Here is a 21080-nt window from a genome sequence, read left to right as displayed (position 1 = left end):
AGGCTGCAAGTTGATCTTCTCAAGGGCAGGAACTTTCCCTTTTTTTGCCTCAAACACATCCACACATTGTTCAAACAGAGAATAGGTAGCAAAAACAACCTCAAATGCTTTCTGACCTGGGAGAGCGAAGATGAAATCCAAGTGCCGAGGTTCAAAGCCAAGTTCCTTCTGTAACACTTTTCTGCTGAACTGCATACGATCCATGAAGAGGTCATCCAAAAGCTCAAAACGTACAGCATTCTTGCGGGATCCAAAGGTTGCCATCTCAAACTGCAAAACAAACACTGCTTCCACAAAACAAGAAAACAATCCAACTACTCCAACTACAGGCTGATCAAGGTATCTCCCCTGCCAGGTAAGCCGAGAGCCGCAGGCGATGAGCCCGGAGCTGAACGGGCCCCACTGGCTCGTTTGTAAGGCCAGGTGCATTGCCAACCACGACCGGCAGGGCAGAGGCTTTGAAGGCGGCCTGGGCTCCTGCAGCTGTGCTGCCACGCACTCTGGTTTCTCTTCATCTCGTACAAATCTTTTGCCTTTTACTAAAGATTTCCATGGAGAGGAGCATGAATGAGTTCCATACAATTTTTGTGCTTCCCTGCCTTCGGGTGGGGCGCAGCTGGGCTGGTCAAAGAGAGAAAACAAAATCGCTCACAATCGCTCTTATTATGGCGACTGTGGCCGTCTGCTCTGTGAGTCCTCGGTCTCCGCCTGTCTGATTGGCGCTCTTTTCTTTGGAGGGCGGGAAGTGTCCGGCCGCAAATATGAAGCGTTACAGCAACGACATGCCATGAGACGATTGATAACGATTTCCATAGGATCCCCGCGGTTGCCTGGCAACCGTCAGCTTTGCGCAGTGGCAGTATCGTAGCCTGTGAGGTATAGCCGAGGCGTGATTATTGCTAGTTGAAAACTTTTCCCAATACCCCGCTTCCGCCGGTTTGCAATACAATCGGCGAAAACAATTTTCGACAGTCTCGTCAGAGACTGAGCAAGGTGTTTAAAGACAGATTTTGTCATGGTAACATCATGGTAGAAAGAAACAAGCTTCTTACGTCTCAACAGAAACGCTCTTTAGCTCTTTCAGCGTTATGCAGAGAACAGCGTCTGTCGAGATCACTTTTGAGTCAGCGCGAAACGCCGTGTGCTGTCAGTTTGATTTCATATTGCTCGTAGGGCGCCCGGCTTTTGTCTGTCAAACGTTAGGTTGCGCTTCTTCATGCTGCATCGTCGGCATGAGTGGAGCATTTTAAACGTCTGTACTTACTGCGCCCCATAAGAAATCGTTTGTCCCCATTCAAAAGAGATTGTGCGATGTCCTGCAGCGTTCGCAAAGCAAACCTTTGACAGTTTGAAAAGAGGAATTTATTCTGCTTCCTGTGCGTGCAGTAGTTACAAAGTTGAACGTCTTTACACGATCTGCTGCAGTTTTCAGTGGGTGGGCTTTGTCAAATGGCTTGGAAAAACGCACTGTGTTTCGGCTCGGGAAACATCATGAGCAGTGTCCTGCATGTTTTCTGTGTATAGCTGTCTTTTAACGCATACAGAATTCATTCGAAATCATTGATTTCTCCAATTAACAAGGGTCCCTTTTTGAACCTGCCAGAAGCATTCTTTCAATGTAACAGATTTACTCCGGGGAAGGGCAGCATGACATTGAGAGTAGCTCAAGCTTTCAGCACCTTTATCTGACTGCATGTATGCAGACGCTGCTCAGAATCCCCTGTAAGATTCTCCTTCAATTCCGTTTTGCAGTGCTTTAGCTCTTTCAAAAGGCTTCGCTTTGCTAGTCACAATCCAAGGCTCATGACAGCATTTGAAAACATTCGCAACTGCGTTGGCCGGGAATCGAACCTGGGTTAACTGCTTTGAAGGCAGCTATGCGCAACACTGGCTCGCTCCAGAATAAATCTCACGTCGAGGGCATATTTTTTTCCATTTTACCGTGAGTCGGGCTCAGCTGCACAGAGGAGAGAGCAGAGCAATGAGGTCACGGGGACAGGGGAGTCACACGCTGGCGGTTTGAATACGCGGAAGATCACTGAGGGATCCACAGTATATGGACCCTCCGTGCGCCATCAGTCCGCACTCCGGACTCTGAATCCTGCCATCCGAGTTAAGATCTCGGCGGAACCTGAGGCGCAGTTCCTTCTTAAAACGTAATCTGGTGAGCATTTCTAGAATCGTATTTGTATAGATGCAGCCTTTAATGTGTTGCTAGGTTAAAATTGATGACTTCTTGTATTTCAGTAGGCAACTGCCCTCTTGATTTCGGATTTAATTTCTTTATTACAGGGGCGCTTTTATGAAGACAGAGTCATGTTCAGGTACTTTGCTTGATGGAGGAAGCTCATTTCAGACTCTGTGATCTGCTCACCTGGAAAGGTCTGCTGTACTACTACAAGAGAGAAGTAGAGTCTGGAAGAAGGGACAATTTTATGATGCTTTGGAAGATAGTTTTTTTTTTCTTATACTGAAAATGAAAGGTAGTTGTTTCTATATGGACTCAGTCTTTGGAATTTGTATATTTATATATTTCAGTGAACCCTCAGCCATTCCTTCTGTATTGTAATTCAATTTCTCTTTTAAAATTCCTTCCCCACTTCTAGGACCTGCAGTTGCTGAACTCCACAATGGCTTCTATTGGAAAGTCTGTGACTGAGACCAAGTAAGTGTTCATTTTTTTATGAAACCATTATTTATTTAGGAGCAATGAGCAATTCTTATATAAATGCAATAAAATCATTATGCTCAAACTATGAGAGAGAAAATTAAGGATAATTTAAGAAATCAGTCTTAGCTTGTTTCTATACACAGATGGTATTATTTATTTTCAAAGGAAACCCGCGCGGATTCCCCTGGTGTGCAAGATGTACCTGAATACTCTTGATCAGCTTCCTGCTCACTTGAAGAGGGCGTGTATGAAGCACGCCACGGCAGAAAAGATCAGGATGGCCTCTCAACAGGCGAGGGAGGACATGATGAATCACCTGAAGAACGGGGTCATCGTGGATTACCACAGAATAGAGATCGTGTCTGGTGAGGCAAACAGGATAGTGGTTGTAACACTGCTAGAGTCCTTGGGCCTTTTTGTACATGGGAAGCCTGAAGACACATTGGCAAGGTGAGATATTTTTAATCTGTAAGGCTTCTGTAGTTTCTTTTTGAAATCATTGTTACAACATATTATGTAAAAGCATGTTGAAAAGAATCTACCTGCATTCCAGCGGCCCTGAGCAAGAGGCCGCTGTCCAGGAGGAAGAGATGCCAGAGGCTGCTCTAGAAACTGAAACAGAAGCGGATAAGGAAGGGGAAGATGTGAGCTCTGAAGAACTCTATCAGCAGTAAGACTTTTTTATTTTTCAGATGTATCTATTTTTTACTAAAATTCTAATTTGTCTTATAGGTATAAAATGTTTAAACCGGTGTTTTATATCCTTACAGGCCCTGAGTAGTTAAAAAGTATCAGCAGGCCGGAAGAGAGTGGCCCAAGCTGGACTCTATAGAAAGCACTCCCTGGATGCTCCTCTCCTGATTGGATTCAAACAGTACCTTACCAAGGATCTGGGAGTGGCAAATTATTCTCAGGAGGTATTTATTTTTTAAAGGCATTTAAAATTAAGCAATGGTATCTTCATTGTAAATGTTTTTATTTCTTAGCTTAAAATTCACCCATGTGAAATGATGTCAGCCATAAACATCATGACTTTTGTCTGTCAAAATATATTATATAATATATTTCCTACCTGAATCTATTCTACTTAAATTATTACATTATACACAATTTGAGTTCATTTTAAAAAGTAAAAGGTAATGAAAGGAATGCATTTTCATAAGAAAGATAATACCGATATGCATGTGATAATCTTCCTTATATCATGTAGTGCATCATTTGGACACTTTGTGGGCTTCAAATACAAAGAAAATCATGTTCTATGGTACAAGATAAATACAAAACTTAAGCTTCTTTATAAAGCATAAGCAATCATTTATTACATCGCTTCTTGAATTAAATCTTTTGACAAGAGGTAAGACTTCTGTTACATTTAAACCCATGTTTAGCTGTGTTTTTTAGATTTAACTGAACCAATTTCTGTGTGTGATAATGTCCTTGAATTCTGACAACATCACACTAAATTACATGATATAAAACAGCTAATGTTTCTAGAGATAAAGTTTCTGAGATGCTTCTAATTACTTTTTATTACCAGGGACAGTTTAATTCACCTTGTACAGTACTGTAAGACCAAGATACTTTTTTTAAAAGTTATTTAACATTTTATAGAACTTTGTCTACTATGGCAACATGATGTGCTTGGTGAAACTTGGAAAAATACTGCTTGGCCACTTATCTTAAGATAAAGATAGGATAAAGGTTTATCTTTTGCACCTACCTGACCCCCAGGGAAGGCCAATGCTTTCTAAGTTGATGGTTCCCTACAGTAGACTGTACTTTAATTTCAAAGGTAATGTATATTGACCCAAATCAGTTTTGGAATCCAATCTACTGACGAGATGGAGCACATCCTTTTTTCAGGATTTTAGCATCATACGTTTGGTATATTTAGTCCCTAATGCTGAAAGAAATGATCATAGAACATTTGGACACTTTGTGGGCTTGAAATACAAAGCAAATCATGTTCTATGGTACAAGATAAATACAAAACTTAAGCTTTTATTTTAATTAGATTTGTTTATAAAGCATAAGCAATCATTTATTACATTAATATATGTAAAAATAACATTTTAGCATCATACGTTTAGTATATTTAGTCCCTAATGCTGAAAGAAATGATCATAGAACATGACATCTAACCTTACCTGCGGTGTTTTTAATCCCTATTGCTCAATGCACGGTGAAAGCATTCCATACATGTGTCTGACAATGAGGAATGGGCCCCTGAGACAGTCATTTGCCTGTTTCACAAATGATCGTATTTTACTAGAGATTCTGTTTGGGATTCAGATGTGCATTCGGACAGCAATCCCTTTCAAGAAATGATATGTTCTGGATGAGGTCAAAGGTGCTGGAACACTGTATCTAGGATGTGTTTGCAGAGACTGTGTGTCTCCTGCTTCAACGCAGTGATAAACAGATGTGCTCCTTTAATTTATTGGTACATGCCCAGGGCAGTAAGCAGTCTGAGGATTTATTTCCAGATGGCATAGAGCAGTGAAGCAGTGAAGTAGTGCAAAACACTGGATCATTATATTATTAGAATCTATTCTACTTAAATTATTACATTATACTCAATTTGAGTTCATTTTAAAAAGTAAAAGGTAATGAAAGGAATGCATTTTCATAAGAAAGATAATACCGATATGCATGTGATAATCTTCCTTATATCATGTAGTGCGTCATTTGGACGCTTTGTGGGCTTGAAATACAAAGAAAATCATGTTCTATGGTACAAGATAAATACAAAACTTAAGCTTTTATTTTAATTAGATTTGTTTCTAAAGCATAAGCAATCATTTATTACATTAATATATGTGAAAATAACATTTTAGCATCATATGTTTAGTATATTTAGTCCCTAATGCCGAAAGAAATGATCATTTGTTTAACATGCACGGGTCTGTCTCAAAGGATGCAATACTCCTGAAGGGTCTCAAACCCTACATTTCGGATGCCTAGCTGTATCCCTCACATGTGGCACCTCAGAATGACTTCTAACCTTACCTGTGGTGTATTCAGTCCCTATTGCTCAATGCACGGTGTACATACTGCATACATGTGTCTTGAGAATGAGGAATGGGCCCCTGAGACAGTCATTTGCCTGTTTCACAAACAGGGACCTGGACCTAGACCTGGCCCGTACAGGGCTCAAACCCGCGACCTTGGCATTATTAGCACCACGCTCTAACCAACTGAGCTAACCGGCCTCACGACAGTGTTCCTCTCTGTGCTGCAAAAAATCAAACTCAGGGAATTTCTTTTGTCCTCCTTTGAATAGAAAGCCGTGTAATTCAGTGTACGGGCTTTCTCGTGCAGTTTCATGGTTCTTGTAACCCAAATCCTACACTGGCCTGAAGTGCCCCCCCATTTCACAGCATTTTTCAGCTGATTTAAAATGTACCTAAAGGAGAAGCATTATTGAAGACCATCAATTACCAAGAGCTTTTGTCAAAGGTTTTGGTGGTCATTTTGAATGACCACAGAGCGCTGTGACCTCGGTTTTACATCTCATCCAAAAGACAGCGCCCTTTTACAACACAGCATCTCCATCACTATACTGGGGCATTGGGACCCGCACAGACCTCAGGGTGAGCGCCCCCCCGCCGGCACCATTAACACCGCTTCCAGCTGGAAGCTTTGTTTTTCCCTGTAGCTCATCCTTATCCAGGTACTGACCTGGCTCACACCTGCTTAGCTTCAGTGGGTTTTTAGTTGCAAGTTGCAAGGGGATGCAAGTGATGGAGCCGCTCGCTGCAAAAGCCACTGCATTGGCCGGGAATCGAACCCGATCCTCCCGCGTGGCAGGCGAGAATTCTACCACTGAACCACCAATGCTCAGTGCCTGGGCCTTCAAAAAAGACGCTTTTTTGGTGCTCTGTGCAAAACGCGTCGACATCTGCTTCCAGCTGCAAAATGCCATTTGCGGACGCTGAAGAACTTATTTCCAAGGCAGCAGGTACAAGCGATTGGGCGTTTTAAAACCACCAGGAACAGCAAAGAGGCGCGCTTCTTTGCTTGTGCCGAAACACACCGACTGAAGGCGGACAACGTAGTCGGCAGGATTGGAACCTGTGCGGGGAAACCCCAATGGATTTCTAGTCCATTGCCTTAACCACTCAGCCACGACTACAGCAAGCCCCACCGCCGCTGCGTTCTTGCTACAATCTTACCTGGATCGCGAGGCGCCGGCGGAAGCCTATTTCAAAGTCGTTCTCCGTTTCAAAAAAACATTTCCAAAATACAAGCCTTGCAGACAGACACGCCTCAGAGGACTTAAGGGTGGCTTCATGTCGGAATGATAAAGTCTCCCCGTCCGGACATGAAAATGCCACTTTGTTACACACAAAAAAAGAATCAACAACAGAGAAATGCCCACAAGCATTTGAAAAGCCGCACCACGTCGCACTTGAAATAGCTCTTACATTAGTGGTAGACACAGGAATCGCCTTTTTATTTACGCTCTTACCAACGCGATGGAAAGCAAAACAAAGCAAAGCAGAGCAAAACAAAACGAACAAACGAAAACCCTCACGTCCCGCACTTGCATATAACGCTGTTACGTGCCCAAGCGGTATTGTACGTCATCCTAGCACTGCACCCCGGGTCGTACGGTATATGGGAACGAGCACACGCCACGAATCGTCTCGAATCACTCCCTACAGCTGTAAGGCGCCTTGAAGCGTGCACCCCCAACATTCTTCTTTGCGCATCTGTGAAAGGTAAACTCTTGAGCAAACTCTGAACCAGCTCTAAGGAAACTAATCCGATTAGACGTTACTTTGACTCATCCTTTAAGGGACCCTTGTTAATTGGAGAAATCAATGATTTCGAATTAATTCTGTATGCGTTAAAAGACAGCTATACACAGAAAACATGCAGGACACTGCTCATGATGTTTCCCGAGCCGAAACACAGTGCGTTTTTCCAAACCATTTGACAAAGCCCGCCCACTGAAAACTGCAGCAGATCGTGTAAAGGCGTTCAACTTTGTAACTACTGCACGCACAGGAAGCAGAATAAATTCCTCTTTTCAAACTGTCAAAGGTTTGCTGCAGGACATCGCACAATCTCTTTTGAACGGGGACAAACGATTTCTTATGGGGCGCAGTAAGTACAGACGTTTATAAAGCTCCACTCATGCCGACGATGCAGCATGAAGAAGCGCAACCTAACGTTTGACAGACAAAAGCCGGGCGCCGCTACGAGCAATATGAAATCAAACTGACAGCACACGGCGTTTCGCGCTGACTAAAAATGATCTCGACAGACGATGTTCTCTGCATAACGCTGAAAGAGCTAAAGAGCGTTTCTGTTGAGACGTAACCCATTGGGCAAAAGACGTATAATATACGTCTATTAAACGCATATCTTAGACGTCTAAATGTGGTCTACAATTCGTCTAGAATGAAATTCTAATATACGTCTAAAGTTAAACGTCAATTATACGTCTATGTTTAGACGTTCATTATACATAAATGGTTGGAGTTCTATTATACGGATAAATTTAGAGGACTATTATACATATATGGTTGGAGTTCCGGATAACTTTAGAGGTCTATTATACGTATATGGTTAGAGGTCTATTATACGGATAACATTAGAGGTCTATTATACGTATATGGGTAGAGGTCTATTATACATCAAAGATAGATTTTATAGGTGTAGAAACAAGTAAAACAAGCCAATGATTCTGAAAATACACATTCACACCTGAAACATATGTATTTCAAATTATACATTGTATACAATCAATCAACAATCAACATATGGGCAATAATCATAAAAACACAACTAGTCTTAAACTTCAGCTACAAATTCTGGTAACATGGCAATATACAGTATAGTAATGACAAACACAAAACTAATTACATTAACACACTAACTCAAAACCACATTTTGATTCAAATATACATTTTAAAATGTACAACTTCTATATTTCCAAGAAAAAAATATTACATAAAATATAAAATATTACAATGGAAGTTAAGACGATTTTTGTCCACTATTTGCAAACCCTGTCTAATTATCCTAACAGTTAGAACCAAAAACCTATTATTTTCAGAGTCCAGATCTCTTGGCCCCCTGCCTTGCATATGCATTCTTCAAGTAACACATTGCGTGCTCCTTTATTTCTTTTTCTGTTGATGTAGGGTGGGACTTCAGCACCGCAGCTAGGAGAAAATTATATAATATTACTTCCCAAATAATTGATGATTAATATCTTCTTTAGTATAATCTAAAAAATGAACGGTTTACTAAGCTCAAAGCTGAAATAAATGTATAAAATTTGGCTTGCATCATAGCAGTTGAGCAATAAAGTCTGTCCTAATTAAAGAGTACCCAAAGTTTGAAAGTACAACATAGAATAAGAATAGAGAAACGGCAAAACGATTTTGTGTCATCTTCCCCATTCACACTATTTTATGTGCCATTTTTTGCTTATTCACGTACTATTTTAATCAAAATAATATTAAGAAAGATCTGTATGTATTCAGATAGTATTATTATTGTTCATACTTACTCGTCAAAAGAGGATTGCTGAGATATTTTCGGATATACTTCTACGTTTGAAAAACGTGTCCAAAATGGTGACCAACGAATACTAGCAATGCATTGTGGTATATAACCGGAAAATATGCTGGGTTCGATATTTTCTCAATGTATGCGTTTATTAATGTTGTCGATATTATGGTTGAAATTTAACATTGATAATACATCGCTGCTATGAGCTGATGTGCAATTTTAACGCATGCAATAAGTAAGGATCGGTCACTGTTGTATGGTATTATATATAATGACATTATGGAATAGGATGGGGACAAACCTGGCATCACGGGGGGAGGGGGGAATGTCGCCCCTTCAGTTTTGGGCAAAAAGTTTTACCTAACTTAATTTGCACCCTAAAAAAATAGTTGTACTTTGTCAATGGTCAGACAACACTAAATGACACGAACAGTCACTCAGTCTGTTTGATGGGCAGGAGGGCTATCCGTCCAGGAACTGCACATATTATTGAGTGTCAACATTACGATCCTGTTTGCTCAGGTGGACCGATTCCTTGCAGTAGTTTATCATTATATTTAAAATCGTTATATAACTAGGACTAGTTATAGCAGTCTGTGCTTTCTGTTGGTTTTACAACATTTTTTTCTTAACGATTCAGAACGTCCATGTAGCTGCAAAAATGAACGCTTATGGTACTTTTCGCTCCAGGCAATACAAACCTTGAGAGTGACGAAAAATGTGAAACTGAACTTCATCGCAAATACCAGATTGCTAGTCGTTATCTTCTATCATGAAGCACTAATCAATGGCATAGCTGCGAGATTTCATTTGGGTAGCTGCACCGTACAGCTCCGTTTCAACCGAAATATCACTCCCCCCTCAGAATTTCAGACGCCCCCCTACAGATTTTTCCTCGGGCACCGCGCACTGATGGGGGACTTTTGTCAAGAAAATAAAAATAGAAACTCTATAGGCACTCAAACATTTTACTGTTTTTTTTCAGGCAGGTGGCAAGACCCCCTCAGCAAAACCCTTGTATGCCAAGCTGTGGGCATTGATTCATCGAATATACGTATATTTACGGCGAAATTACGGCTATACGTATATATACGTCGCCTCGACGTATAATCAACGTCGAATTGCAACCGTAAAATCGACGACATGAATAAACGCATATATAACGTCGAAAAAACATCTAACACAGTGCCTGAGGCTTTTTACTGTATGTATCGTGTGTGCCGCAACTAGGAGTATACGGCACTCTGCACAGTGTACGAAGTAAATTATTTTCGCAGTAATTAATTTATTATATTTACTATATTTATTATACACGTGTAAATTAATTGCTGCGAAAATAATTTACTTCGTACACTGTGCAGAGTGCCGTATACTCCTAGTTGCGGCACACACGATACATACAGTAAAAAGCCTCAGGCACTGTGTTAGATGTGTTTTCGACGTTATATATGCGTTTGTTAATGTCGTCAATTTTACGGTTGCAATTCGACGTTGATTATACTTCGAGGCGACGTATATATACGTATAGCCGTAATTTCACCGTAAATATACGTATATTCGACGAATCAATGCCCACTGGGAACAAGCTCGCTTCTTTCTACCATGATGTCACCATGACCAAATCTGTCTTTAAACACCTTGCTCAGTCTCTAACGAGACTGTCAAAAATAGCTTTCGCCGATTGTATTGCAAACCGGCGGAAGCGGGGTATTGGGAAAAGTTTTCAACTAGAAATAATCCCGCCTCGGCTAAACCTCACAGGCTACGATACTGCCACTGCGCAAAGCTGACGGTTGCCAGGCAACCGCGGGGATCCTATGGAAATCGTTATCAATTGTCTCATGGCATGTCGTTGCTGTAACGCTTCATATTTGTCGTCTTCTTCTAGCTTGAGGTTTTGAAGAATTTCATGACAGACAAGGGCTCCGTTGGGAACAAAGAAAGCCGTTGATTCTTTTCAGCAGCAGAAATACAACCCTTTAAATACAAGATGACAGAACAATGACGAAGGGCATGCCGGGAGGAACTCATGCACTACAGAGGAAAGGGGGCGGGCACGTACAGTTCACATTCAAGCCACAAGTACTCTTCTCGGATGTTGCACAAACAAATCCTAACGTCTTGAAAGCATTGCGGCATGTTTGTGTCCCACTTCCCGTGGCTGCAGGATGACTGACATGAACGGACAAACACAATCTGTGGCGTTTAGCGTGACATAGTCTTGCAGGCATCGTGCTGTCTCACTGCAATACTATACCGCTGGAGGAAACAGTCCATCTGGCCATGAAACTCATTTGAACGTCTAGCTACAGCAACTAACAATATCATGATTTATTCAGGATGTGTGGAATCAGCACGTCCCGGAGACAGCTTCCGAAATCGTGAGCATTCTCTGGTGGTAGGGGCGTTCAAGATGGCGCTCAGGTGGGAGGTAAAGTTTAGTGGTTGAGGATTTTTTTTTGAGTTTTTCATGACCTGAATGTTAATTTTTGCTTTTTTTGACTACGTTCGCAGCCCAAGTGAGACTCAGCTGCCAGAGGAAGAGCCGGAGTCCCTGCCCAGCACACCTGTGAAAACCCCGGCAGCCAAGAGAGGAAGGAGCGACCTGACGCTGGAGGAGCTCCAGACCAACATCTTCAACATGATGGCACAGAGCATGGGTGAGCTGAAGGAAATTATTTGATCTAATACAGTCGCAATCGAAAGTCTTAAAAAGTCCATGGACTGTGTGTTTAAAGAGGTTGAAGACTTAAAGAGTGAAGTAAAAGTTCTTAAACAAGTAAATACCAAACAAGAAAAGCATATTAAAGAACTTGAATTGAAAGTGAACGATGTAGATAGATACCGTCGATGATGGAATTTAAAATTATTTGGAGTTAAAGAGGAACGTGATAAGGACCTTGTTGCAACAGTGAAGGGTATCTGTAAAAGGACCCTGCCGGACCAGGAGGACGTAATATCGGCCATTGACTTTGTTCACAGGCTTGGGAGAGCGAACATGTCTGGGCAAGTGCGCCCCAGATCGATTATAATACAGTTCACCAAGAGGACGGCGAGGGACATGCTGTGGCGAGCGGCGAGGGGGAATGAGTATTTGAATGGGAACAAACTGAGGTTTGCAGAGGACCTGTCTGCCGCGGACAGGAGCACCAGGAACCAGCTGTGGCCCCAGGTTGAAGCTGCCAGAAGAGAGGGGAGGAGAGCCTACTTTGTGGGAGCGAGGGCCTTTGTGGACGGGAAGGAGATTTGCTCCCAGTGACTGCTCAGTTAATGATTATGTTTGGTTATATTTGTTATACCAGTATATACTAGTGTTTCTTTAGTGTTAGTTTGGAATGGTGTAGTTAAGTGTTAAGGACTGTTATAGTTCTGGTTCTTTGAAAAACTCAATAGTTTAGACAGTCTTAGAGTTAGTTATTTGCTTTTGTGTATGTCTTTTTCATGAATGCCAGAGGTACTCGAAATGTTGTTAAAAGAAAAACTGTGTGCTGAGTTTTATTTTTTACAGGAAACGCATGCATGTTGAAACTAAAGTTTATAAATAATTGAGAAATATTAAAGCAAGGAAAATATGATACGTGTAAAATATACAATTTGATCACATAATTACTTAATTACCTCTGGTAGTTAAATGCTTTTTTCTGCTGCGTTTTTTTTCTCTTGTACATGACTCTGATCCTCTTGTTGTATTTGTATTTGTAAATTCTATGTTTAATAAAAAAAAAATTAAAAAAAGCATTCTCTGGTGGTGTCCTGCAGGCTTCCTGTGGGTGTGCGTTGGTGGTATAGTGGTGAGCATAGCTGCCTTCCAAGCAGTTGACCCGGGTTTGATTCCCGGCCAACGCAGTGGCGAATGTTTTCAAATGCTGTCATGAGCCTTGGATTGTGACTAGCAAAGCGAAGCCTTTTGAAAGAGCTAAAGCACTGAAAAACGGAATTGAGGGAGAATCTTACAGGGGATTCTGAGCGGTGTCTGCATACACGCAGTCCGATACGGGTGCTGAAAGCTTGAGCTACTCTCAATGTCATGCTGGCTTTCCCCGGAGTAAATCTGTTACATTGAAAGAATGCTTCTCGCAGGTTCAAAAAGGGACCCTTGTTAATTGGAGAAATCAATGATTTCGAATGAATTCTGTATGCGTTAAAAGACAGCTATACACAGAAAACATGCAGGACACTGCTCATGATGTTTCCCAAGCCGAAACACAGTGCATTTTTTCAAGCCATCTGACAAAGCCCGCCCACTGAAAACTGCAGCAGATCGTGTAAAGACGTTCAACTTTGTAACTACTGCACGCACAGGAAGCAGAATAAATTCCTCTTTTCAAACTGTCAAAGGTTTGCTTTACGAACGCCGCAGGACATCGCACAATCTCTTTTGAACAGGGACAAACGATTTCTTATGGGGCGCAGTAAGTACTGTTACTGTCACTGCTCGATACCGACGTTGGCCTACTATACCATGTTCAGCCACTGCTAGAAAATGTACGGCTCTAGCACCAGAGCAAACAACAGGAGGGCCGATGTCGAACAGGCACACGTGTCAGACATGGAGAGCGATGAGAATGGGATTCGAACCCATGCCTGCAGAGCACAATGGATTAGCAGTCCATCACCTTAACCACTCAGCCACCTTGTCGACGAAACTGGGCTGTCCGGACATGGGTTGGCGCGCTCCAGATGATCTTTTTCTTTTTTTCCCCACGTACTCGAGGGTCATTTTCCTGTTCCACATGTGATTTCAACATTTTCCTTGGGAGATGTCAAGCCAGCAAGCCACTGCTGTGGTTCAGTGGCCAGTGTGGAGTTCAGTGGCCCTGTTGTACACAGAAAGCACATTGAGCTCCTTGGACATGAAAAGTTCCAGATAAAAGCCATTTGTCATCCTTTCTCTTGGTGTCGATGTTGCTATTGTATGTAAAGGTGGCAACTTGCTCAGCGAGCAGGCGGAGCACACACCGAATGCAGATGTGTCTGAGTGGTGTGTCCAAGTGGCTGCAAAAGGACAACACTCCTGGGGTGCCGTGGCTTAGTTGGTTAAAGCGCCTGTCTAGTAAACAGGAGATCCCCGCCTACGGCTAGACTTAATTAAATGCAAGTATTCATTTCCTGTCTTTAACGCGACTTGTTTTTCTTAAAATGGATGCAACTTGCAAAACATGAAATACAAGCCTTGCTAATCAGCGCTAGCGGCTGGCAAAAAAAGGGAGTCAGCTATTTTTTTTTCTTTAACCTTAACCCTGCTAACGGAGAAGAGTTAAACGACCGAGTCTATGCAGCTTAAACGGTGCGCAAGTCGGGTTCTTAGCTGAAAGGGTGGTAAATCACGCTCACCCCAGTCCTTAATCTTTTAAAGAGGATACAAAATTGAACCTAGTCGCCACATCACATACATCCTGTTAAATGATAAAAAGGTAACATCTATCCTCGCTCCAGAGTAAATCTCACGTTGAGGGCATCTTTTTTTTCACTTTACCGTGAGTCGGGCTCGGCTGCACAGAGGAGAGAGCAGAGCAATGAGGTCACAGGGACAGGGGAGTCACACGCTGGCGGTTTGAATACGCGGAAGATCACTGAGGGATCCACAGTATGTGGACCCTCCGTTCGCCATCAGTCCACACTCCGGACTCTGAATCCTGCCATCCGAGTTAAGATCTCGGCGGAACCTGAGGCGCAGTTCCTTCTTAAAACGTAATCTGGTGAGCATTTCTAGAATCGCACTTGTATAGATGCAGCCTTTAATGTGTTGCTAGGTTAAAATTGACGACTTCTTGTATTTCAGTAGGCAACTGCCCTCTTGATTTTGGATTTAATTTCTTTATTACAGGGGCGCTTTTATGAAGACAGAGTCATGTTCAGGTACTTTGCTTGATGGAGGAAGCTCATTTCGGACTCTGTGATCTGCTCACCTGGAAAGGTCTGCTGTACTACTACAAGAGAGAAGTAGGGTCTGGAAGAAGGGACAATTTTATGATGCTTTGGAAGATAGTTTTTTTTTTCTTATACTGAAAATGAAAAGTAGTTGTTTCTATATGGACTCAGTCTTTGGAATTTGTATATTTATACATTTCAGTGAACCCTCAGCCATTCCTTCTGTATTGTAATTCAATTTCTCTTTTAAAATTCCTTCCCCACTTCTAGGACCTGCAGTTGCTGAACTCCACAATGGCTTCTATTGGAAAGTCTGTGACTGAGACCATTATTTATTTAGGAGCAATGAGCAATTCTTATATAAATGCAATAAAATCATTATGCTCAAACTATGAGAGAGAATTTTAAGGATAATTTAAGAAATCAGTCTTAGCTTGTTTCTATACACAGATGGTATTATTTATTTTCAAAGGAAACCCGCGAGGATTCCCCTGGTGTGCAAGATGTGCCTGAATACTTTTGATCAGCTTCCTGCTCACTTCAAGAGGGCGTGTATGAAGCACGCCACGGCAGAAGAGATCAGGTGGCCTCTCAACAGGCGAGGGAGGACATGATGAATCACCTGAAGAACGGGGTCATCGTGGATTACCACAGAATAGAGATCAAAGGACACTTTGTGGGCTTGAAATACAAAGAAAATCATGTTCTATGGGACAAGATAAATACAAAACTTAAGCTTTTATTTTAATTAGATTTATTTATAAAGCATAAGCAATCATTTATTACATTAATATATGTGAAAATAACATTTTAGTATCATACGTTTAGTATATTTAGTCCCTAATGCTGAAAGAAATGATCATAGAACATGACATCTAACCTTACCTGCTGTGTTTTTAATCCCTATTGCTCAATGCACGGTGAAAGCATTGCATACATATGTCTGACAATGAGGAATGGGCCCCTGAGACAGTCATTTGCCTGTTTCACAAATGATCGTATTTTACTAGAGATTCTGTTTGGGATTCAGATGTGCATTCGGACAGCAATCCCTTTCAAGAAATGATACGTTCTGGATGAGGTCAAAGGTGCTGGAACACTGTATTTAGGATGTGTTTGCAGAGACTGTGTGTCTCCTGCTTCAACGCAGTGAGAAATAGATGTGCTCCTGTAATTCATTGGTACATGCCCAGGGCAGTAAGCAGTCTGAGGATTTATTTCCAGACGGCATAGAGCAGTGAAGCAGTGAAGTAGTGCAACACACTGGATCATTATATTATTAGAATCTATTCTACTTAAATTATTACATTATACACAATTTGAGTTCATTTTAAAAAGTAAAAGGTAATGAAAGGAATGCATTTTCGTAAGAAAGATAATACCGATATGCATGTGATAATCTTCCTTATATCATGTAGTGCGTCATTTGGACACTTTGTGGGATTGAAATACAAAGAAAATCATGTTCTATGGTACAAGATAAATACAAAACTTAAGCTTTTATTTTAATTAGATTTGTTTATAAAGCATAAGCAATCATTTATTATATTAATATATGTGTGTAGCGGCGAGGCTTATTAATAAGGCAGAATTAAGTGTTCTGAGCCTTCCCAAATGAGGCCCCATTTCTCTGTTCATCTCTGTGGTGCAGCCATAGAGAGACTATTCATGCAGGGTGATTTAAGGTCCTAGGACAGCTCCCAAAGGGGGATGCACTTAGCTAAGCCTGGCTATCATGATCAATGGTCATCCATTGGCGCCTATCTGTCTAGGGAGTGCCAGTTGGACATCTGGACTGCATTACTAAGTGTCAGGACTAAGTGACTCATATCTCACCTTGATCAATCAATCAGGGACTGGTAGGGCCGAGTAACCCACGTGGGACTCTGATGCCCATGGAACTTTCAGCCAATCAATGAGCTGAAGTTCCTCCAGGTAAAAACAGGCAACACAGAGAGCCTGTGAGATTCAGTAAGATTCAGAAGGGAGGATTCAGAGGATTCTGTGGACAATTCTAAAGGGAATTCAAAGGAGAATTCCAGGGCAGGGCGGCCCAGGAGCAGAAGGCTCCCAAGGGCAGGACATTCTCGCAGCGCGCCTCCTGACCATCCTGAGACTCAGCCCGGACAACCACGGAACGGCCAGTGTGTCCGAGTGCCAGAACTTTCCTTTGTTCTAAGAGTCTAGAGCGGAGGTAGCCAGAGAATAACCAGAGGATCCACCCGAGGTTAGCACCAGCAGCAGGCCTCGTGAACAGGTCGGAACTGTGGACAGCTGAATCACTATTCAGAACTAGCTCTTCATCAGAAACGAACCGGTCCTCTTCCTGACTTGCTGGGACCCACAGTCATCTTTTCTCCTGTGCACAAACTTTGCTAGTTAAAGCCCACAGTGAGCATCAGCAGCGCAGCGTCGCAAGCCGCACAGCACAGCCTGGCACGGAGCCAGAGAGCGCGGATTGGACAGCAACAGCCTGCAACTGTTTCTTTGTGCCGGCAGGAAGATCTGAATCCCCAAAGATTGGATGAGTATTCAACTTCAATGCATTACAGCTCGAGAATTCAATTGTTATCCCAACCAGTTGATATCAATTTAATTCCTAAGAGTTATGTACTTGTTTGAGTATCTAATGTAGAAGTTATAACCAAGTTCATTAACGAAACGGTCTTAATGAATGATATACTGAACGTATGTCCTCTTGATATGTGTAACACTTCGTAACTGACTGAATATATATCTTTTGTATTCTGATAACCCTCTCGATAAGATCTGTTAGGTTTACATGCATATTTTATGTATTAATAAATGTATCCTCGTGTATTAGTACCTGTGTGTGCGCGTTGTTTGAGTTATGTCACATGGTTGGATTCTAAAGCCATCAAAAGAATCAACTTTGTGATTTACTGCTACAATTAATAATTGTCTCAGTAAATGCCCAAACCCTACAGAACTGGTGCCTTCAGAGAGCCACTACATTTAATTTTGCTATGGCAACATTACATATTTGGCGTCCCTGAGCCGGTTTTCTTACATGTGAAAATAACATTTTAGCATCATATTATTACATACAGGTCTCTAGCTTCAACACAGTGATATATATATATACTCAGTGATTTATTGGTACATGCCCAGGTCAATAATCAGAATGAGGATTTATTTCCAGACGGGCTACAGGTAGTGTTGTGAAATACTTCAACACACTGGATCGCAGATTTAGACCCCCTGCACTCTTACTCCTTAAAAACCAAAGAAATGAAGATATGTAGCAATCACATTGCAACAGGGCTGACAGTGACTTAATGCTTATACTAGTGGACTTCTGGTACCTTTAGGGTACGGTGTTCCCTGAAGGGCTCTCAAACCCCGCATTTCAGATGCCTAGCTGTTTCGCTGATGTGTTGCACCTCAGAATCACTTTTAAACCTTACCTCTGGTATCTTTAATCCCTATTGCTCAACGCATGGTGAAAGTATTGCATAAATGTGTCTGAAAATGAGCAATGGGCACCTGAGAGACTCATTTGCCTGTTTCACAAATGATCATATTTGACTAGAGATTCTGTTTGGGATTCAGTTGTGCATTCTGACAGCAATCGCTTTCAAAAAACGATACATTCTGGATGAGGTCAAGGTGCAGGAACACTGTATTTAGGATGTGTTTGCACTTATTCTGTGTCTCTAGCTTCAACACAGCGATATATGTATATGCTCACTGATTTTTTGGTACATGCCCAGGGCAATAATCATTATGAGGATTTATATCCTGATGTGCTAGGGGTAGTGTTGTGAAATACTTCAACACACTGGATCGCAGGTTTAAACCGCCTGCACTCTTACTCCTTAAAAACCAACAAATGCAGATATGTAGCAATCATATTGTAGCTGACACTCATTTGCCTGTTTCACAAATGATCATATTTTACTAGAGATTCTGTTTGGGATCCGGATGTGCATTCTGACAGCAATCTCCTTATCGCGGCTTTGCCCTTCTTGCCTCTTTGGACAATATCTTGTGGTCGTTATTGGTAATGTCTAGACAACATCTCCATCTTGTGGTCGTTGTTGGTAATGTCTTCTTATGCCCTTTTTTATTTTAATTCTCTATTAGTTGATTCTAGAATCTCTACAATGGAGATGAAAACATCAGTTTTATAGCAGACAATATGACATTATTTATAGTCCAATTAGAAACTTATTACCCTGTTTTTAACATAATAACAAATTAAAATTGATTAAAACTAAGTTTGGAACACCAGGGAACATAACAAATGATTTTTAGGAAAACCATGAAGTTCTCTGTGTCCAATGCCTGCAAGGGGAGAAAGCTAGAATCCTTAGATTTTTTCAAAATTTGAAAATAAACATCATATAACAACAGCTTTCATTCTTAGGAGTGAAAAATAACCATTTTTGAAGACATGGTAGTTTCTAAAACACTACAATAAAGTTAAAAACAGCAGTTTTATATTACATTATTTTTAGTGAAATTAGTCATTTTTTGCACTATTTTTAATAAAATATCTAATTAAAAGTGATTAAAATTAAGTTTGGAACAACAAGGAACACAAAAAAAAAGATTTTTAGGAAAACCATGAGGTCCTCTGTGCCCGATGCCTGCAAGGGGAGAAAGCTTGAATCCTAAAAAAAAGTTATCAATTCTAGAGCCTAAGAGGAAAACAAGACAAATGTATATCTCCAAATAATTTTATGTGCTTCAGAAGAGCCCAGGAAAGTTTTTTGCATACATGAAACCACGCCCGTTTGCACATAAGCAGACATGGTTGCACACACGACTGCATGAAAGCACACGTGCATGCAAAGTCATCCTGTTGAGCATTTGAAAAGCCGCACCACGCCGCACTTGAAATAGCTCTTACATTAGTGGTAGACGCAGGAATCGCCTTTTTATTTACGCTCTTACCAACGCGATGGAAAGCAAAACAAAGCAAAGCAGAGCAAAACAAAACTAACAAACGAAAACCCTCACGTCCCGCACTTGCATATAACGCCGTTACGTGCCCAAGCGGTATTGTACGTCATCCTAGCACTGCACCCCGGGGCGTAAGGTATATGGGAACGAGCACACGCCACGAATCGTCTCGAATCACTCCCTACAGCTGTAAGGCGCCTTGAAGCGTGCACCCCCAACATTCTTCTTTGCGCATCTGTGAAAGGTAAACTCTTGAGCAAACTCAGAACCAGCTCTAAGGAAACTAATCCGATTAGACGTTACTTTGACTCATCCTTTAACAGTTTTCAGTCTCTGTCTTTAAACATCTTGCTCAGTCACATTCAAGCCACAAGTACTCTTCTCGGATGTTGCACAAACAAATCCTAATGTCTTGAAAGCATTGCAGCATGTTTGTGTCCCACTTCCCGTGGCTGCAGGACGACTGACGAACGGACAAACACAATCTGTGGCGTTTAGCGTGACATAGTCTTGCAGGCATCGTGCTGTCTTACTGCAATACTATACCACTTGAGGAAACAGTCCATCTGGCCATGAAACTCATTTGAACGTCTAGCTACAGCAACTAACAATAACATGATTTATTCAGGATGTGTGGAATCAGCACGTCCCGGAGACAGCTTCCGAAATCGTGAGCATTCTCTGGTGGTGTCCTGCAGGGCTTTTGCGGGTGTGCGTTGGTGGTATAGTGGTGAGCATAGCTGCCTTCCAAGCAGTTGACCCGGGTTCGATTCCCGGCCAACGCAGTGGTGAGTGGTTTTAAATGCTGTCATGAGCCTTGGATTGTGACTAGCAAAGCGAAGCTTTTTGAAAGAGCTAAAGCACTGCAAAACGGAATTGAAGGAGAATCTTACAGGGGATTCTGAGCGGTGTCTGCATACACGCAGTCCGATACGGGTGCTGAAAGCTTGAGCTACTCTCAATGTCATGCTGCCTTTCCCCGGAGAAAATCTGTTACATTGAAAGAATGCTTCTGGCAGGTTCAAAAAGGGACCCTTGTTAATTGGAGAAATCAATTATTTCGAATGAATTCTTTATGCGT

The 21080-nt window shown here is 41.7% G+C and overlaps 6 non-coding genes across 6 annotated transcripts; 4 read left to right on the top strand and 2 right to left on the bottom strand.

The window, feature by feature from the left end:
* Nucleotides 1–495: 495 nt before the first annotated feature.
* Nucleotides 496–612, top strand: LOC148637560 (U5 spliceosomal RNA). The gene has a single exon (XR_015931323.1). It is a non-coding gene; the product is annotated as a U5 spliceosomal RNA (small nuclear RNA).
* A 230-nt stretch (nt 613–842) lies between these two features.
* Nucleotides 843–984, top strand: LOC148637559 (U4 spliceosomal RNA). Its single transcript, XR_015931337.1, has one exon. It is a non-coding gene; the product is annotated as a U4 spliceosomal RNA (small nuclear RNA).
* Nucleotides 985–6440: 5456 nt separating this feature from the next.
* On the bottom strand, nt 6441–6511 carry trnag-gcc (transfer RNA glycine (anticodon GCC)). Its single transcript has one exon. It is a non-coding gene; the product is annotated as a tRNA-Gly (tRNA).
* Nucleotides 6512–10845: 4334 nt separating this feature from the next.
* Nucleotides 10846–10987, bottom strand: LOC148637557 (U4 spliceosomal RNA). The gene has a single exon (XR_015931338.1). It is a non-coding gene; the product is annotated as a U4 spliceosomal RNA (small nuclear RNA).
* A 1986-nt stretch (nt 10988–12973) lies between these two features.
* Nucleotides 12974–13045, top strand: trnag-ucc (transfer RNA glycine (anticodon UCC)). Its single transcript has one exon. It is a non-coding gene; the product is annotated as a tRNA-Gly (tRNA).
* Nucleotides 13046–20712: 7667 nt separating this feature from the next.
* trnag-ucc (transfer RNA glycine (anticodon UCC)) lies at nt 20713–20784 on the top strand. The gene has a single exon. It is a non-coding gene; the product is annotated as a tRNA-Gly (tRNA).
* Nucleotides 20785–21080: the final 296 nt, after the last annotated feature.

Source organism: Lepisosteus platostomus, unplaced genomic scaffold, assembly GCF_059453375.1.
Source record: "Lepisosteus platostomus isolate fLepPlt1 unplaced genomic scaffold, fLepPlt1.hap1 Scaffold_115_H1, whole genome shotgun sequence".
Lineage (NCBI taxonomy): Eukaryota > Metazoa > Chordata > Actinopteri > Semionotiformes > Lepisosteidae > Lepisosteus > Lepisosteus platostomus.
The sequence above is the reverse complement of the archived record's forward strand: the minus strand, read 5'-3'. Positions and strand labels throughout refer to the sequence as shown.